Source organism: Paramormyrops kingsleyae, chromosome 5 (assembly GCF_048594095.1).
Source record: "Paramormyrops kingsleyae isolate MSU_618 chromosome 5, PKINGS_0.4, whole genome shotgun sequence".
Lineage (NCBI taxonomy): Eukaryota > Metazoa > Chordata > Actinopteri > Osteoglossiformes > Mormyridae > Paramormyrops > Paramormyrops kingsleyae.
This window is the reverse complement of record NC_132801.1, coordinates 7,556,292-7,566,308: the sequence shown is the minus strand read 5'-3', so window position 1 is coordinate 7,566,308 and position 10,017 is coordinate 7,556,292. Positions and strand designations below refer to the sequence as shown.

At 51.9% G+C, this 10,017-nt stretch overlaps 1 protein-coding gene across 2 annotated transcripts in view; it reads left to right on the top strand.

Annotated features, from left to right (window-relative positions):
* The first annotated feature begins 7,033 nt into the window (after nucleotides 1–7,033).
* Nucleotides 7,034–10,017, top strand: part of LOC111845214 (protein phosphatase 1 regulatory subunit 29-like) — a 90,799-nt gene continuing 87,815 nt past the window's right edge. For both annotated transcript variants that reach the window (XM_023814448.2, XM_023814447.2), the window contains exon 1: nucleotides 7,034–7,150. The gene's annotated coding sequence lies outside the window, so the exon portion shown is untranslated. The remainder of the gene's footprint in view (nucleotides 7,151–10,017) is intronic.

Here is a 10,017-nt window from a genome sequence, read left to right as displayed (position 1 = left end):
TGCTGATTAATTGGAGACAGACATGACTGTTTGGGGTGGGCGGCGGGTGCAGGCCAGTGCTGCCTAGAGGAGGGGCACCTTCCCTGGCTAGTGAGCGAGAGAGAGAGAGAGAGAGCGAGCGGGATCTGATCTGTTCCAGGACGTGGCCAGCGGGCACTGTGGATGGTGGCGGGGAGCTGGCGATTTCACACAACCGTCAGCGGATGCTTCACCGCGCCGAGGATTCATGGGTAAAAAGGTGAGAAACGTGGGAGCAGAAGGGAAGCACAGGCAGGCTCCCTTTCCACTGAAATATCACATCACATTAGAGCCGCGCTGTCTGTCCTACCTGAGTGTCTATTTAATCTCGGAATTACCGCAGCAGGTAGAATCGCCGCTTCATGGCTCCAAGGTCATGGCTGCAAATTCAAGCTCAGCTCAAGGTCTGGAGTTTCAATATCCCCCCATCACCGTGTGTCACTGAGCTGAAGGTGAAGCGGCGATACGCTGTGTGATGAACTCGGCGTGCGTCTCTGAGTGGCCCCCGCACTGCATGGGCGGTCCTGCCTCTGTCAGCCACCCTTTATGGAATAGGCTGTAGGTTCTGGGGACGCCGACTGGAAAATTTTGGTGGATGGATGGATGATAAAGGGTTGGTTTCAAAAGCATGTCATGTCCAGAGACCCTGCAGACCCTTGAAATGTGTGACATCAACCTGCAGAACCCTAACATGCAGATGATCTGCAAATAGCATTATGGTTCATAGTGGCTCAGTGAGTAGTACTGCTTTCACGGTCAGGGGTTCAAGTCCTGCCTCCACCCTCTATTTATGAAGTTTGCATATTGTCTAGGCTTCCTCTGTGTGTTCCAGTGTCCTCCTGCAGACCAAAGCCTTGCAGCTCAGTAAGTTTTATCTATAAACTGGTGAGATCTTCCCCTCCCCCGATTAGGGCATTACAGTGACAAAAGGTTGCTGATGTTGGAGGTGACGCAGTGCAGTGCAGTGCCAAGCTGCCCCGTGAAGTTTATTTATAGGTGGAGGTTTGGGGCAGAGTTTTAAAAACTTCCAATGTCATTAGAAGGAACATCCTCCTGGGGAATTAGACTATCGCCATGGGAACCTGCATTTATTATTCTACTAATATGTATTAATATTGTTATCTGTGTTATTGACTGCTTCTTGTTAGTCGTTGGGGGGCAGGGACAGGGAGCAGGGAGCATCTAATGTCCTGGACCTTCAGCCTCGGCTGTCCACTTCTCCACCTCCAGCAGCTCCAGTGACCCGGGTCCGAATCAAAAAAAGGTCTGCGATGGGAGTCAGACCCGATCAAGTCATGTTTATTGTCACACCAGCAGAACAAGTCAGCTGGTGAGTGAAAGTCTTGGGTCATGAGTTTTCTATTAGCGGTGCAGTACATTAAATAAATGTAAACTGCAGCAGAGTCTGCGCTCTACGTATGCACAAAGGACACACTATAATAGACAATACAATATTGATACAGTTTAGATACAATACACCATAGAGCAGATAGACAGACCAACTAGAGTCGAACCACTAGCTGCACCCCCTGTGCTGCAGAAGGTATGGTCTCAGCATATATGGTCAGCCCCCCCCCCAGCCTGCGTGGAAAAACTGTAAACATGACTGTCTATGTGCATCTTTTTTTCCAGATAGACAGAGAAAGAGATGCCACAGGAATTCCAAGTGACAGATGGCTGGAGGGGTGGATTGAGGAGGGGGGGTGGGGGTGCAGGGAGATTCCTTCAATAAAAACACAGAGTAAATGGAAATGAGTCATGCTGGGAAATGGGGGTGACACTGTTTGTGAGCACTAGGTGGCAGCACCTGATCACACGTGCAGATGGATTGATCGCTTAATGCCAGTTTGTAATCCATACCCATGGAGGCTGATTTAAGTGCAAGGCAGCACGGAGCCTTTCTATGTTAAAGCAGAAGATTCCGCCGTTCTTGTTGGGATGGGCGATTGTGTCGCGCTTCCAAATGCTTTATAGCGGCCTTAGGGGGCAGCACACAGATGCCAGGCAAGCAGCGTCCAGCTGTGGCAGGAGGCTGCACCCCCCCCCCCCCCCCCCCTTGCGGAAGAGGTGGCCTCCTGCCCGGTTGCCTGGGGAACGGCAGCGGCCAGAGGCATCATCGCAGCGCCGCCGGCTGGTGTCACCCTGGGGGGCAGCCCAGAGCAAGGCCTCCTGTTCCGCGGAACGTGATAAAGACTGCCATGCTTGGGTGACCCCCTTCCACTGGGGCTGCAGGGTTGTGGCCAGATAACTGTGTCCGATGTCATTCGTAAATGTCTGCCTAAATACCCATCGCATTAACAGTCTCGTTAACACATCAAGTCAGTCGCCGTGGCTGAAATCTGAGGCACGTCCTTTACCTCCCGCACCAAGGCTTATTTTTCATGACACGTTAATTTCGTTTTGACGCTCCGCGTGGGGCATCCCCGGCGTGATTAATGAGCCGGTGACACTCCCAGCAGGACGCCCCGAGGCAATGAAGCGGTCAGCAGGGTGCGCTGTGGTGCCAGGAGGACTGAAATGACGCGAGGAGTTGGGCGTCGAAGGAGGGAGGGTTGGTTCTGCTGTACCTTTGAGGAAGGCGATTAGTCCCCGGAGTGAACGTGAGGTCAGTGTCTGAGTCGCTTGAGACTAAAAAGACAAAAAAAAAAAATATATCCACTAAGCAAGGGGGGGGGGGGGGGCTGACATGGAGTGTAAACAAAAGGGTGGATAACACCTCAGAGGCATCGATCTGCACGGCTAATCGAGCTGCTTCCTGCATGAGAAGGAGCTGGCGGGCAGGTCAGATAGAGTGGGGGGGGGGGGGGGGGGTTTGTGTGTGAGTGCAGGGGGGCCCAAAGTTCTCATCCATCTATGGTGCCGCTGCCCGTGACTCTCCATCCTGGATTTCCCTTCGTCTCGTGTCCGGCAGACCATGGTAATCTAGTACACCTCTGCCACACCTGTCTGAAAATCCGTCTCCCTCGTGACATCTGCCTTCCTCAGCAAATCTACCCCCCCCTTTCTCTGACACTGCCAGTTGGCTATTTTCCCACACACCCAAACCTGAGCAGCCCCCCCCCCAACAAGGAGGGAGAGATGCCTGCGATGACTTCAGGAGGAAACAGGGAATGAATGAAGAGGAGAGGAATGAGAGGGGTGGTGTCTTCCTGTCTGGCGGTGATACAGCTTCGCTTGCTGTGGTCCGTTGCCATGGGAACGTGTTGGCAGTTCTTGCAGTGGGGGATTTGCCAGAGACAGGGGTGTGGGGCCCCTGTGCTGGGGCCTCTGAGTTATCGGTGGCCCCTCCGCCACCCAGCGAATTAAGATGTATGTAATCAGCTTTGAGAGCCGCACCGACCGGCTAATCCCCAAGCATCCCTGCCTCCGTTTTTTTGACGCCGACCCACTAATCTGTGAGAATCCCTCCTTTTTTCCACGTATGGTGGCTGATGTTTGAGATTTGCCCCCCCCCCCCCACTTATTCGCTCTGGTTTTCATTGGGGAGCTCTCTGCTCGAATCACCGACATGACCCAAAGGTCCTGGAGTGATAGGCAGACCTGTGCTGCTAGTGACATCACCAGCCCAGCCCTGCATGGTCCCCCCCTGTCCCTGGGCTGGCCTGCTGGGGGGGGGAACGCCATATCAAACCCAGCTCCACAAATCCCTGTTGCCAGCACTGCGCAGCTGTAATTTTGTCACCTGGCTGCTGCTCTTATTCCAGGTACTTACTGTGTTTCCCATCTGCTTGGCTGTATAGTTATCGGGGCAAATCAGACTACATACCTCCCTCAAAGGTACAACAGGCGGACCTTCGGGATTTCATCCTGCGACATTCGGGACATATGCATGGGGTTGGGTGTGTGCCTGAGCACCTGCCCCCAACATGCAAAAAGCACCGGGTGGCCACCCCCCCTCGCCCCCTGTTTGAGGACCTGCCCCTGACCTGCTCAGGTATACGGTGTGTTAGTGAACATATGAGTGTCACTGTACATTAGCAAAAAAAGCACTATAATGACAGAATAATCGAGTAACTGACACTCTCTCAGGCCCGGTTTATGCGCTCCCGACTCCCCGTCTCCGACTGCCAGTCCCTGAGGATGGGTGTCTGATGGGTGACGTCCATCTGGAATCCCTGTCTGCCCCTGGCCCTCACCTCCTGGAGCTTCCCTATGAACGGGGCGGTATCACTGTGGCGCGTGAGTCTGCGGCCCCTTCAGCCCTGGCCTGAATGGTTGCTGCAGGCCTTTTTGCTTTTATTGAGGTCCGATTGCCTGAAGCTGTAACACAGCACACCTGCTGACTGGTGTTTCCACAGATAGGTACTATATGAACATCTAAATCTAGATCGGTATCTATTGTAGTACATTTATATGTCTATATACTGTAGTTCTACATCTACATTCATACATTTATATCTTTGTCTGGAACAGTTACCGAGTGTCTGTGTGTGCATCTCGTGCCAAATTTGCTCCAGCATCTGTTGGTTGGGGGCCCCCGCGTGTCAGTATTTGCTTTACACAGGCAGCTGTGAGGCGTTCAACATAAACAGAGCCCCCCCCCCCCCACTCTCAGCCTGTCTATTCCCTCACAGCAGGCCGTGATGCAGAACTTCCAAAGGACACCCAGCACATCTCACCCACCCCCTTGTTTGTGTCAGAGGTCCATCTGTTGGCTCACAACGCCGGCGCTGGTCCCACTGTCATTCTCTGGCCTTGCCTGCGAATTTACCCACGTCACTGTCTGTCGGAGGGCGCCCCCACCTGGCCAGACCTGGCGGCAAGCTCTGAGAGGGGTCCTTATATGGTGCTGCTGTGCATATACAGGGGCAAGGCCACTGGCCCCAGTTGATAGCTGATTGGTCACCGGAGTGCCACCTCCCTTGTACATGACTGATTTAAAACATCATTGGTTAGTGATGGTTGCCCCCCACTGCATGAATTATGGCCCCACTCCAGAATAGGAATAGCCCTAAAATAGCCCCTGCTGCTGTGTTGAACGTGGCCCAGTGGGTCGGCGGAACCAATTCGAAATCCACGGTGAGGCGAATCAGGAGGGGCTCACGGCCTGTGCCAGAGCTGGGGGGGGGGCTGAAATCTGGGAGCCTCAGGGTCACTGACACCTGCAATGACTTACAATTGATATAATGACTTCATTAACCAGGTAGAAAAGCTACAATGAAAATAAGCAACTGAGGTCTCGGGAGTGCGAACTGGCCAGGTGTGGCGTAAACGCAGCATGATAGGGTCACTCATCAGCTGTGTGTACCTATAAATTGCACGTGGGTGAAGGATATTTAAAGCTACCAATCACAGCACTCTCATTTGGAAAAGAGAATTGGTCTTTCTCCATGTCAAATACGAATTTCATTAAGGTTTTGCGTGGAGTCAAATGCCGAATATTTTTCCAAAAGCGGCAGCTTGTCGCCTGCCCACTGGTGTCTGTCGGCTCGTGTGACGGGAGCTGCTCGGCAGACCCGGATCCACCTGGTTCATGACATGGCATTGTCTGTTTACAGCACAGCCATCCATCGTGCAGCAAGCAGAGCAGCGACGCAGTAAGACAGCATGACTGTGAGCAGGTGGCAACATACACAGACACACAGACAGACACAAACAGACACAGACAGACAGACACACACACAGACAGACAGACACACACACAGATACAGACAGACAGACACACAGACAGACACAGACACAGACATGCACACAGACACACACACACAGACGGACGTGCACAGACACACACACAGACACACGCTGTCACAACGCAGCTCACTTACTGTGAGACACAGACAGACACACAAGGTCACAACGCAGCTCCCTTACTGTGTGGTACAGACAGGCAGACAGACACACAGGGTCACGACGCAGATCCCTTACTGTGAAAGAGACAGACAGACACACAGGGTCACGACACAGATCCCTTACTGTGAAACAGACAGACAGACACACATGGTCACGACGCAGCTCCCTTGCTGTAAGACACAGACAGGAAGTTATTGTGGAATTCCTGAAATGCAGTCTGTGTTACGGCCACACTTTTCCAAAGTATTTCTTACAGCACTGTGCACGCACAGCTACTACAGGCACTGCGAACATAATTGGACAAACAGGGCAGGTCAACCCACTACGCAACAAAGACAGCCGCCTAGGACGTCATCTTTATGGGGGGGCGCAAACTTAGCAAACCGCCCCCTCCAAACCCCAGTGCGCACTGTCTGGGACAAAGTGAAACTGGGCAGTGAAGCTTGTCTAGAGCGCCTCATGGGATTCGACCGGCACTATGCACAAATATTACATTAAAACACAATATGATATTCATTTAATTTAATATAAAACATTTCATACATTATACCAAGTATTATATATAATTTAGCTGGAGGTTGGCCTGGGGTCGCGAATACCGATTAGCGTGAGTATTTGCAGCTTTTAAAGCGCATCCTGCAAGACAGCAATATATAGGATGCGGTGGGGCTCAGAGTAGTGCTGGTGGCCGTCGGAGCGCAGCTCCCCAGGCCCTGAGTGCCGGGCAGCCGCCAAAGGGCCCCGCTACGTGTCCGGGGTTCAGAGCAGGCGCGCGCCTGCAACGAGCCGCGCGCCGGCCGCCTGCCCCCATCACGCGCTCCGTTTGTGAACGTGCTGTATTTATTTCTATTCATCTTATTTTATTATTCATCCAGTAAAGACTCATATTTACTATTCTAAGTGCCTTTGGTTCCCGCAGACACCGAAAAGATTTTGCCGTCTTTATCTCAAGTTAATAGCGTGTTAATTGCAATATACTATGATGGTACCGTATCACTGAACGTCTCAATTTATATTCTCAATAACAGACCTATGGAAAAATATTATTATTGTTAGTGATGTTCTTTCCTCTGCAGTCGGGAACGGTAAAGCCAGCTAGAGCTTTATTTCCCCCTTCCTTCTCTCTCTCTTTCTCCCCCCCCCCTTCCTCCTCGACTCTCTCTCTCTCTCTCCCTCCGTCCCCGTCGTCTGTCTGTCTCTCCCTCTCTTCCTCCGAGAGCGCACGGCGTTTTGTCGGTGGATGAAAAACAGCCTTTCATGAGACGCGGCGGATCATACGTGTGCTGAGGAGCAGCCCAGTGCGAGGTTCCCGTGCGTGTGTTACACGCCCGTTCACATTCAGGTAACGCGGAATACCGCTATCTGCCTTTTAACGCCACTGTTACAAACCTCGTAATGCATGTGCAGTATACATTGCGAACCGGACCAAACTACAAGCAGAGCTGCTCCAGTTAGGACCTAGGGTAACCCATTTAATTATATTTAGTTTTCTTGTAATCTTACGGCGACATGGAAATGTATTGCTACGTGATTATGGGCGATTTTAGATTCTGCGAAGTTCAGCCAGATACGAGGGTCCATTCAGTGTTTCACACACCGAACCGATCATGAATTGCAAAAGTAACAGTTCTCTACGAAGCACTTTTATGGTGTTCGCCTTTCGGATAGCCGCGCACAGCTTGCGGATCATGCAGTTTTGCGGTGCATTTTTTTTGCATTAACACATGTAGCGGGGGGATAAAGGGGGCGTACACAGGTGGCCGGCTGTGCGCCACGCGAGCTGCTGTACGTGCGCCGTTTCCGGAGCTGAGGGTGCCGCGTGCCTGTGCCTGTGCCTCGCCGACCGTAACGAACGGCCGGTGCACTCCGCGCGCGCGCCCCCGCCTCGTGCAGCGGTTTCTGGTCGCGTTATTACCGCTTCTTTGGCACGCGCGCTTTAATTAAAAGCGGTGGCTGTGCGCGCGCGTGTGCTTACGTGTGTGTGTGTGTGTGTTTGAGAGAGAGAGAGAGAGAGAGAGACAGACAGAGAGAGTGGGATGGACGGAGGGAGAGAGGGACTGAAGTAGCGCTGGAGAGGGAAGCGCCTTGGCTTGATTTATAGGCTGGCAAATACGCAACGACTGCCGAAGCCTGGGGTCTCCCGGCTTGACTGGCTGTCATTTGAACGGCAGTCAGGGGATTACAAGGGAATGCTAATGAACCCTAACGCGCGGCGGACTCATACTGTACTACAGAAGTGCGTATTTTTCTTCCTCTCACGGAATTCGTCAGCGAATAGCGGGGCTTTTAAAATATACCCGTTTTATCGGCACCTCATTACCCCATAAAAATGGGCTACAGAAGTATACTTATGCGCTGAGTCTTTCGACCTGCGCGGAAATACAATAAAACCCAGTTAAACTTATCTGGGTTCAAACCAAACATAATGCACTTCTAAATGATGTAACTGAGATAAAGGCAAACTGTTAAAGGACACTTGTTTGTTATGTTTTGTGCGTCTCTGATGGAGAGCGAGGTGTATTTCCTCACCTTGCCAGCGCTCTGATTTACAAACGTTTTCTTAGTCAGATCAGACAGGTTCCGTGTCTTCAGGCTTGCTAGAGGTGCACCTTGCGGCCATGACCGGATAGGCTCTGGAGCGTGGGGGTGGGGTTAATGTAAATCTGAGCCCCAGACCGCCAGTGGTTTCCCGAAGCATTTTTACGGTCACATCCTGAAGGTGGCGGGTGTCTGCATCGGCCACCGACTGGCAGGTCAAGGAGCTCACGGTGCGGGAACCAGATCAGAGCAGGGAATCTGACAGATTGAGCGAGGGCTAAGGGATTCCCCTGGGAGGGGAGCCAGGAGTCCCTGGACAGGCTGAACATTCTGTGGCTGCACCAGGCTTTTTCCCTGTGTGCCGATCTGGTGGTCAAGGAACTCAGGGGAAGACTGCTGCGCTCTTTAGCAGACGGTACCCAATTTGTGGGACGCAGTGGCTTCGGCGGAAAGGACCCTGCCTCTCGTTCTCTATGCCAGAGTGGTAGGCAGCGGGACCTAGAGGTGGGGGGGCTGGGGCGGGTCGCGTGACGTCAGTAGGAAAAATCAGCACACCAGCCCACGAAAGTGGTCATGACAGCTTGAGGTGAGAATGCTCCCTATTGCAATTTTATTATTTCCCTACTTTTGTAGAATGTCATTTATTTCTGTTTTTCAGCATGTGTGGTTTTGTGTATCACACTTTTTCCTCCAACCTGCTACACGTAACAGGTAAAACTAGCTCAAATTCAGTGATATGCCACCCCCTGTGGTTGCTACGGCACGATTTCTCACCAGATCACACTTATGTTGGTTGAAAAGTGGAAAAATTGTTTTTTTCATGTTTTACTGCCCAGAGCAAAGATCAAAGCAAGCAGACTGCATCCTTAAACAGTCCCACGTGAGCTTCTTGGAGTTGCCCATGCTGCTCCTTCCTCCACACTTATTCAGAGCACCAGGGGATCATGGAAAGCTGTGGTTTAAACAGCATAAGGGGGCCCACGCTCTCCACATAAATATTAACATGGTGTCGGAATACAGTTTCAGGAAAGCTTGACCCTTGGTGAGTCCTGGTTCGGGAATCAGAAAACTCCTGTGGGCATTCGGACCATGTCAGCTCCGTTTCTACATGGGCCTTCGCTGGACTTGGATCAGAAATTGATTGTTTGTGGCGATGGGGTACGCCTCCTTTATATTGGGACGCCGTTCGTTTCAGGCACAGCTTTCCTTCGGATGTGAAGGAGGTGATGTAAACGCCAGTTAATATGACTTGTGGTTGGAACACTCCTTTAGGTGCTGCACGGGTTCCTGTTTGCCTGGGAACTGTCTTTCAATTAGCGGCAGATAAGATTGTGAGGAGAAAAGAGGCTTATCTTGAATTTGGCATAAATAATTAGTCCCGTTAAGGATGGAACCCAGAGGTGTAGAGTGAAGTGGTGGGGGCTGAAAGATATGGGGGGGGGGGGCTTTCTCGCTGGTACTTCAGGGATGGGTTTTTTTGGGGGTGTGGGAGATGTGCCATGAGAGAGGTGACTATGAGTTTGGTGCCAGTCTGTCCCCTGTGCTCTGTAGGGTGGTCGTGGAACTGACTTCAGTCTATTGCTTCCTATTAGACAGGAAATCCTGCAGTATGTAACCTGTAGTACAGAGGAGCTGCATGGCGGGGATCTTATCTCCTCCGATTGTTCATCC